The sequence below is a fragment of the Euphorbia lathyris genome, chromosome 7, assembly GCF_963576675.1.
Source record: "Euphorbia lathyris chromosome 7, ddEupLath1.1, whole genome shotgun sequence".
Taxonomy (NCBI): Eukaryota; Viridiplantae; Streptophyta; class Magnoliopsida; order Malpighiales; family Euphorbiaceae; genus Euphorbia; species Euphorbia lathyris.
In genome coordinates this window covers 56,597,841-56,608,622 of record NC_088916.1, presented here as the reverse complement: position 1 = coordinate 56,608,622, position 10,782 = coordinate 56,597,841, and positions in this window count along the sequence as shown.

Below are 10,782 nucleotides of genomic sequence, written 5' to 3'. Positions count from 1 at the left end.
TGAGTGAATTATGGTAGATGCAAATCTGAATAGTCTGTTTCTTGGCTGGAAACAGGACCGAATCATTTTGCATGCCATATATTGTGTAGAAGCGATATTAAAGTGAATTTTGGATATGTGATACCCATATATGTCTAGTTTGAGTAGGTTCAAGAATCAGGGCATTTGGATTAATATAGAGAAAGTTATGGCAGAATGTGTGCAAGTAGGTCATGTGATGATCTAAGACAAAAGGATTAGATTGCATGAACTTTGTGGCATTAGTGTCTTGTAAATCATATAGCATTCCTTAGTTTCTATTTTCATTAAGTTTATGTTAAGTCTAATTGTATCAATGTTATGTGACATTAGGAGGGCAAGGTGCAATTGAACGCACACCCGATCGTGTTGAATAGATCGAACCAAGTGCGACGGTAAGCATATTGCTTATATATGTGTATGAATGTATTGTGCCTTGTGACTTGTTGAGTGTGAGATGTGGTTGAATCTGATGTGAATGATGTGGATAATGTTTGAGTGTTTATGATACGTCATGATTGATAAGAAAGTGTTATGATTGAGTATGTTGCAGTGTTATGCGTAAATACGGCATGTTAAGCCTTGTGCACATACTGGAACTGAATAATGGTTGGATTATAAATGAATATGAGCTTGCTTAGATGGATATGTGAAATGGTCCAAGTTGAGAGTGCTATCCGAATATTGTGAGCCGGAAGCACATGTGTTGAGATATATGAGTACGTGAGTGAGTGTAACTCCTCCGTAGCACAGATGATTGTATTCCGAATTTAGTGAGTCGGAATACAGATTGGGCCCAAGGACCATTTTATATATATTGTCTAAGTATAGCAAGGCCTTTCTAAAATCAGTATTACTATTCTAAATGAATAAATTCTAACTTGGTATATATGTGTAATATGTTTATTGAGTAGGCAGCTCACCCCTTGCCAACAGATTTTACAGGTTAGGTGGAGTTCTTCTTGCTTAAGGTCGCACCAGCAGTGTCAGTCCATTCTCATCTAGGCATTTTGGAGTCTTGTGAATGTACTTTTGTTTTGTAAATCCTCTGTGTAGGATAATGACTTAAACGTGTATTGTAAATTATAAATGCTTTCTCTTATGTATAATATGTAAAATTTATATGAGATTGAAGTTTATATGATTGAGAATTGAAAACATGTCTATGACTGATATTGTGTGAGATATCATGTGATCCAAATGAGGGGGTTACATTAACACTTTAGCCAAATATGCACCTGCAAATGTGGCTACAGAAGAAGCAAAATGTCGCAGGTTTGAACATGGTCTACACCCAGATGTTAGAATGGGGATTCATGCACATGAAACGAGCTTTAGATTGTTAGTAGAATCTGCACTCAGAGCGGAGGAAATTGTGAAAGATAAAGAACAACTTTTTGTAACTAAAAGGGCTAGATTTGATACAGAAGGCCAGTCTAGCAGGCCATCAAAGAGAGGTGGATTCTCAGTTTCTTCTAGAGGCTATTCTCAAAAATTTAGAGGTAGTAGTAGTATCCATCGTGGTGGGACTAGATCACGGGGCGGATTTGGAGATGTTTTGAGTAGTGCTCCATCCGTTGGTAGTAACATATTTTCAGGTGGTCGGTTTAAAAGTGGGTATAGAAGAGGAGCGAGGACAACATCTTTTCCAGCTTGTCAGACATGTGGACGGGTACACAGAGGTGAGTGTTGGGGACCTTCCCTGGTTTGTGGTAGATGTGGCCGATCTCACACAGGAGAGTGTTATGGTTCATTTAAGAAGGGTACATGTTTTGAGTGTGGAGAAACAGGCCATTATCGTAATGATTGTCCCTTACTAGTTGATAGAGGAGAGAGAGTTCAACCTCAGTCTAATATAGGAGGTGGTGCAGCTAGAGTGGATAGAGGCAGAGGCAGAGATCGAGGAGGAGGTAGAGGGGGTAGACATGATGCTCCTATGGGTGGACAAACACCAAATTTACCACGAAATAGAGCCTTCAATATGACGAGGGGTGAAGCTCAAATAGCACCAGAGGTTATATCCGGTACAATTTCTATCCTTGCTACCTTAGCTTTTGTTTTGATTGACCCTGGATCCACTCATTCATACATAACACCTGAGTTTATATTGAAAATAAATGGGAAGGTAGAACCATTAGGATATGATGTGGGAGTTATCCTACCAGTTGGGAATAATGTTATTGTAAATCAGGTTCTGAGAGATTGTCATATAAAAGTAAGGGGAAGTGAGTTCTCTATAGATTTAGTAGTTATGGGGTTTAGAGAATTCGATATTATTTTGGGGATGGATTGGCTATGTAAATATGAAGCTAAAGTTGATTGTTGTTCAAAGGAAGTTGTGTTACATTTTACTTCAGAGTCAACTGTGTTATTTGTTGGGGAGAGAAAGGTTGTGCCGTCTTGTTTAATATCTGCAATTCAAGCAATCAGATGGATTAGAACTGGGTGTGAGGCATATTTAGCTCATGTTGTGGACACTAGGGAGGATGGAGGCAAATTGGAGAATATTCCAGTGGTGAGAGATTTTGCAGATGTATTCGTAGATGAACTACCAGGATTACCACCTCATAGGGAGATTGATTTTCCTATTGAGACCATGCCAGGAGTATCTCCTATATCAATTGCTCCATATAGAATGGCTCCAATGGAATTACAAGAATTGAAGAAACAAATAGAAGAACTACTTGAGAAGGGGTTTATACGACCTAGTATTTCACCATGGGGAGCACCTGTATTATTTGTGAAGAAGAAAGATAGAAGTATGCGATTGTGTATTGATTACAGACAACTGAACAGAATGACAGTGAAAAACAAGTATCCATTGCCTCGGATTGATGATTTGCTAGATCAGCTTAGAGGAGCTCGTCATTTTTCAAAGATTGATCTACGATCGGGCTATTGGCAGTTGAGAGTTGCAGAAGCTGACATACCTAAAACTGCTTTTCGTACAAGGTATGGTCATTTTGAGTTTCTTGTGATGCCTTTTGGCTTGACTAACGCTCCTGCAGCTTTCATGGCATTAATGAACAAGACTTTTCAGCCATATCTAGATAAGTTTGTTGTGGTGTTCATTGATGATATCCTAGTGTACTCAAGGACTGTGGGTGAGCATGAACAACATTTGAGAATTGTTTTGAAAATTTTACGAGATAATCAGATGTATACAAAGCTGAGCAAATGTGAATTTTGGATGGATGAAGTTGTATTCCTTGGTCATGTGGTGTCAGGTGAAGGGGTTCAACCCGACCCTTCCAAAATTAAAGCTATTAGTGAATGGGAACCGCCAATGGAATGATAAATGTCACCAAAGCTTTGAGGAACTAAAGAAGAGATTGACTTCTGCACCAGTGTTAGTGTTACCTTCTGAAGGTGGTGGCTTTGTTGTTTATACAGATGCCTCGGGACAAGGTTTGGGATGTGTTCTAATGCAAAATGGGAAAGTCATTGCATATGCTTCTAGGAAACTGAGACCTCATGAGATGAATTACCCCACACACGACTTAGAGTTGGCAGCAGTCATCCATGCATTGAAGGTATGGAGACATTACCTATATGGGGAGACATTTCAGATTCTCACTGATCACAAGAGTTTGAAGTACATCTTTACACAGAAGGAGTTGAACCTAAGACAAAGGAGATGGATTGAGCTATTAAAAGATTATGATTGTACAATAGATTACCATCCAGGAAAAGCTAATGTGGTTGCAGATGCTTTGAGTAGAAAGAGTGTTGATATTGTGGCTAGTATGAAGAGTTATAGTTTAAATTCACTAGTGGAGATGCGAGCCATGGATGTGCAGTTAGAAGTAAATGAAGTAACAGGTTTGATGGCTACACTACGGGTAAAACCAGATTTGAAAGAAAGGATCCAAGAAGCACAATGGCATGATCCTTATTTACAGAAAATGCGAGATCGTGTACAACAAGGTAAAAGACCTGATATTTCTGTGGAAGATGATGGAACTATGATGATAGGTACTCGATTATGTGTTCCAGATGTAGCAGATTTAAGATCAGAAATTCTACAGGAAGCACATAATTCTCCTTATTCTATGCACCCAGGAATGACAAAGATGTACAGAAATTTGAGACCTTTTTACTGGTGGCCTACAATGAAGAAAGATGTATCTGATTTTGTTTTCAAATGTTTGACATGTCAACAGATTAAAGCCGAACATCAAGCTCCCGTGGGAAAACTAAAACCTTTAACCATACCAGAGTGGAAATGGGAGAGGATCACTATGGATTTTGTGATGGGATTACCAAGAACAAGGCGTAGACACGATAGTATATGGGTGATAGTGGATAGACTTACGAAATCTGCTCACTTTCTACCGGTTCAACAGACAGACTCGATGGATAAATTGGCTAGACTTTATGTGGAACAAATAGTGAGGTTGCATGGAGTACCTATATCTATTGTTTCAGATTGTGATCCTAGATTCACATCTAGATTTTGGGGCAGTTTACAGCACTCCTTGGGAACAAAATTGCATTTCAGTACAGCTTTTCATCCACAGACAGATGGACAATCAGAAAGAACTATTCAGACCTTAGAGGATATGATGAGAGCTTGTGTTCTTAATTTCCAAGGTGAGTGGGATATACATTTACCTCTTATGGAGTTTGCTTATAATAATGGTTATCATTCAAGTATAGGCATGGCACCTTATGAGGCATTATATGGAAGACCGTGTAGAAGCCCTATATGTTGGTATGTTGAAGGAATGAGGCAATTGGAAGGACCTGAGTTAGTCCAGGAAACTGTTGAGAATATCAATGTCATAAAGAAGTATTTAAAAGCTGCACAGGAACGTCAGAAAGCCTATGTGGATCAGCACCGAAGGGAAATGGAATATAAAGTTGGAGATAAAGTGTTTTTAAAAATATCCCCATGGAAAGGAATAGTTCGTTTTGGCAAAAGAGGGAAGTTGAATACAAGATACATCGGGCCTTATGAGATCATTGAGAGAGTTGGACCATTGGCTTATAGGTTAGCTCTACCACCAGAATTGGCTTTAATACATGATGTATTTCATGTGTCAGTATTAAGAAGATATAGATCAGACCGAAGTCATATGATTCCTGAACCTGAGATTGCAATAGTGAACACAGACTTGACTATTCGTGAGCAACCTTTGGAGATTTTGGGACGAGAAATGAAACGACTCAGAAACCGTGAAATTCCGATGGTTAAGGTGAGATGGAGTCATAATCAAACACTTGATGAGGCAACTTGGGAGGTGGAAGAAAATATGAGGACACAATATCCTTACCTATTTGAAGCTTCTGGTAAGTGAATTCCGGGGACGAAATTCTTTAAGGGGGGAAGAATTGTAACATCCCTAAAACCCTAACATATACATCTTTCCACATTCATATATGTTTTCATGATTGAATACATACATTTTAGATTCATCGCATTGTCATTAGAAGTTTCATATGCATAATGCGATTACCGTGCGATTAGTAGACGATTAGTGTATCGTTAAGATGTAACGAGTGGTTAATTGAGTTAGGACTTAAATGAATGAATGAATGAATTCATATGTCCTAAATTGATTAAGTTACACTTTAGGAGGGCTGAATTTGAGGTTTGTGAGCAAGCACGAGGTGTCACCCCAATATTAAGACAAAATACACCTCTTCATTTGCCAAATGATGTGCACAACTCATTCTTTATCTATTCCAGCCACAATTTCGACCAAAGCTTCAGCAAAACCTTCCTTGTTCATACCCTAAACCTCTGCAAAGAAAACTCTTCCAATTTCTTCCATTTTCGAGTCAAACAAGTCAAGTGAGGAAGCATACTAGGTGATAGACACGAGTTGAAGGTTAGTATGTTGTTTTAGCTTGTTTTCTATGAGTTTGAGATTCTGAAATACCTAGGTATGATCATAGGATTTGTTGTGGATAAGTTGTGATGGAGTTTGTTGAGTTTTGGTGTTGTTTAAAGTGGTTATAGGCTGTCCAAATGAAAGATATGTATCAAGTGCCCTAAACAAAAATCTAGGGTACTGCTTTCAGTCATTTTGGAGCATGTTTTTCATTGATATTCTTCGAATTTGAAGATATATAAAGAATAACATATGTTTCTATATGTGTTATGAAACCCTCTGTAAATTATGGGACTTTAATTCCATATATAGATGAAGAAAACCTAGATGGAACATGATTGCCTCGAAATTGAATGTCATGTGAGGCAGCCATGTTGATGTAGCATTTTGAGGACCTTAGATTCATAATTTGAGAAATGTTATTTATACAAAAGTGTTCCTAACTAGTTGAAGTATATGTCTGTAAAAGGTTTTGGCAATCCATTGTGTTTAGTGTGAGATAGGTTGAGTGCATTATGGTAGATGCAAATCTGGATAGTCTGTTTCTTGGCTGGAAACAGGACAGAATCATTTTGCATGCCATATATTGTGTAGAAGTGATATTAAAGTGAATGTTGGATATGTTATACCCATATATGTCTAGTTTCAGTAGGTTCAAGAATCAGGGCATTTGGATTAATATAGAGAAAGTTATGGCAGAATGTGTGCAAGTAGGTCATGTGATGATCTAAGACAAAAGGATTAGATTGCATGAACTTTGTGGAGTTAGTGTCTTGTAAATCATATAGCATTCATTAGTTTATATTTTTATTAAGTTTATGTTAAGGCTAATTGTATAAATGTTATGTGACATTAGGAGGGCAAGGTGCAACTGAACGCACACCCGATCGTGTTGAATAGATCGAACCAAGTGCGACGGTAAGCATATTGCTTATATATGTGTATGACTGTATTGTGCCTTGTGACTTGCTGAGTGTGAGATGTGGTTGAATCTGATGTGAATGATGTGGATAATGTTTGAGTGTTTGTGATACGTCATGATTGATAAGAAAGTGATATGATTGAGTATGTTGCAGTGTTATGAGTGAATACGGCATGTTGAGCCTTGTGCACATACTGGAACTGAATAATGGTTGGATTATAAATGAATATGAGCTTGCTTAGATGGATATGTGAAATGGTCCAAGTTGAGAGTGCTATCCGAATATTGTGAGCCGGAAGCACATGTGTTGAGATATATGAGTACGTGAGTTGAGTGTAACTCCTCCGTAGCACAGATGATTGTATTCCGAATTTAGTGAGCCGGAATACAGATTGGGCCCAAGGACCATTTTATATATATTGTCTAAGTATAGCAAGGCCTTTCTAAAATCAGTATTACTATTCTAAATGAATAAATTCTAACTTGGTACTGATGACCTGTTTTGGTTTGTGCTCTTTACATTACTTGTATATACATATATGTGTAATATGTTTATTGAGTAGGCAGCTCACCCCTTGCCAATAGATTTTACAGGTTAGGTGGAGTTCTTCTTGCTTAAGGTCGCACCAGCAGTGTCAGTCCATTCTCATCTAGGCATTTTGGAGTCTTGTGAATGTACTTTTGTTTTGTAAATCCTCTGTGTAGGATAATGACTTAAACGTGTATTGTAAATTATAAATGCTTTCTCTTATGTATAATATGTAAAATTTATATGAGATTGAAGTTTATATGATTGAGAATTGAAAACATGTCTATGACTGATATTGTGTGAGATATCATGTGATCCAAATGAGGGGGTTACAAGCGGCATGGGCGCGGTAATTAGAGACGAAATGGGAGCCTTCCTACTATGTAGCATCAGTTTTATTCCAGGTATCAAAGAACCTAGCATTATTGAAGCTCTTGCTATTCGCACGAGTTTGATATGGCTTGCTAATATGGGATATATATCTGTTGAGTTCGAATCTGATGCTAAACTTGTGGTCGATGCTATTCAATCTGGAAAACAGGATATCTCTGAGTTCGGAATGATTATATAGGATTGTCGAGTGTTGTTAAGATCCAACCCATCTTTTAAATTAGCTTTTATTCCTCGTTTAGCGAACAGTGCAGCTCACTTGGTAGCTAGGCTTGCTTGTTCCAATGCTAGCGATTTCTTTTCAACTGTTGTGCCGGAATGGCTTTTGAACACTATTGAAATGGACGTGAATCCATCATTTATATGATATTCATTTTTCTGGTTAAAAAAAAAAATTAAATTCGCTTGTTGAATAAAAATGTAAAATATAATACATTTTATACATATAAAAATCATACATTAAAAGAAAAAAAAATGGCGAACAGATATAATATGTTAAATTAAAAATATATGGATAATTGAAATAGGTGTCTAAACATAACAAAAAATATTATTAACCATAAATTAATAATTAAAAAAAGCACTTCATTTTCCGTTAAAGTTTTACAAGCCTTTCCTTCATTAAATATAAGCTTTTTTTTCAATTAATGACAAATATAAAAAGTGATTTTACAAATATATAACCATTTGAAGGTAAAGGCTATGCTTACTTTCAAAGTAAGTCTTATTTTGTGTGTTTTTACCATTAGATTAATTTTCTAATCCATCATCCAATGATAAAAACACACCAAGTAATGATACTTTATCAAAAACAAAGTAACCATAGAAGACATCACCATTTGAATATAGGAAGCAAATATAAAAAAAAATGATTATTAAAAGAATAAATGTTCTACTTTTACAAGTGGATCCACTAATGTTAGTATCCAAATTTAAACACTGTGTAAATATAGATACAAGCTTTTTATCCAACTCTAGTGGATAGATACCCACAAACTATTATTTTATTTGCAGATCAATCCTCAAAGACAACCACTAGGGATGCTCTAAGGATTTGTTTATTTAGTCTGATTTCGTGGAGAGATGGTTTCTCTTTTGGTTCTGCTTCCTTTCCCTCTGATGCTGATATCGCGGATCGCCATCTATTTCTTTTCTGGCTAGGGGGATAGACTTTCATTTTTCTTCTAATATTTTCAAAGAACCGGAGTTAGACCGGTTTGATATTGGTTCGCCGGTTTGCCCTGGTTCTTAAGGGATCAACATCATCGACCCTAAAGGGGGTAAATTTCATCAATGGTGTACAACTTTTACCTCGTTTCACACTTTGGTGTACAACCTTCAATTTGTCTCACTGATATATACGAACTTATGGGTGACCTTTCACTTTGATATACAGCAGGTAAAAATGACCGGTCAATGCCTGGTCAACGTGCCACCTCATAATTTTTCATTCAAATCATTAGTAAAAATGGAACCCACAAATTATAAAAAAAAATTAAATTTTATCATTTCTCTCTTTTACCCTTCTCCCACCATCTCTTCATCTTCTTCACTCTATTTCTTTCTCTCTTTAAATTTCTTTCTCTCTCTAACTCATCTCTCTCTTCAAATTTCTTTCTCTCTCTAACTCATCTCTCTCTTCAAATTTCTTCATCTCTCTAACTCAATTGACAAATACAAATTTTCTTCACTTTCTTCTTCCAAAAATTAAGATTAAGGCCCTGTTTGGGAATTAGCTGTTAGCTGATTACATTAGCTGATTTGACTAGCTGATTTGACTACCTGTTTGTGTAAACATGTTTGGTAAAAATTAGCTGATTGATAATAGTGGTTTGGACAAAAAGACGAATAAGGGCATTAATTTTGGCGCAGGAGAAGAGGGAGTCTATCTATTAGGGTTAAAAAAGTCCATTAATTTTAATATTGCAAAACGCTAATTGAAAAAGCTCCTAAAATGAGCTTTTTTCTAAATTAGCGTTTTCATCCCAAAACTCTCTTTCAAAACTCTCTCCACCAAACACTCCAATCAGCGGTTTCGGTGGTCAAACCTCTAAAGTTGGTCAAAACCACTCTTTTTATCCCAAAACACTCTTTACCAAATAGGGCCTAAGCTTTTTTTATGAAATGATAGCAAATATTAAAAAGACTAATCATGTAATGAGGAAAGGTACATCCAACTTGTTAATAACATTAACAACTACATTAGTAATAGATTCAATGGTTGGCCCAGAAAATTCTCCATTGATAAGGATACCCTGAAATTATAAAAAAAAAAAAAACAGGAATTAGTAAGAAATAAAAAATGAACAGCAAAGAAATAAAAAAAATGGAGAGTTGAGTGAAGAAATGTATAGTGAAGAAATAAAAAACGAACAGTGAAACAGGCGCACTCCATGAACTCCATGCTCTCATCTCCTGCATTTACATGAACTAAAAGATTATACAGGACCAAAGAAGTTAAAAATGAAGGAACGAATCTCCACAAACAGATGAAATAAGTAGAAAATCGAACCATCAAGAATGGTATGCAGTAACTGTAATACCTACACAAAATCCATCTTCAAATTTTCTTTATACATCGGCTGATTTCAAAAGGCCAATGTTTTCTTCAACTGTGATTAAATGAAGAGATAGAGAGAATAATGAATCTTTTAAAGGAGGAAGAAAGATTAAATGAAGAGAATAAACAAAGAGAAATAAGGTAGAGAGAAGAGTTAGAGAGAGAAAGGGAAATGGGAAGGAGGAAGGAGGGAGAAGAGGGTATAGAAGTAATTTTACATTAGATGGTCAAAATTTGACTTTTTGACCGGTCAAACGGCTGACATGTCGCGTTGACTTTGCGTTGACCGGTCATTTTTACCTGCTGTATACCAAAGTGAAAGGTCACCCATAAGTTCGTATATATTAGTGAGACAAATTAAAGGTTGTACACGAAAGTGTGAAACGAGGTAAAGGTTGTATACCATTGATGAAATTTACCCACCCTAAAGGTATACAACCGGACTGAATATATAGCCGGTTTGCGGTTGAACCAGTCGAACTGGTCCGGTCCGATTTTTAAAACATTGATCTAGTTTATACAGTTA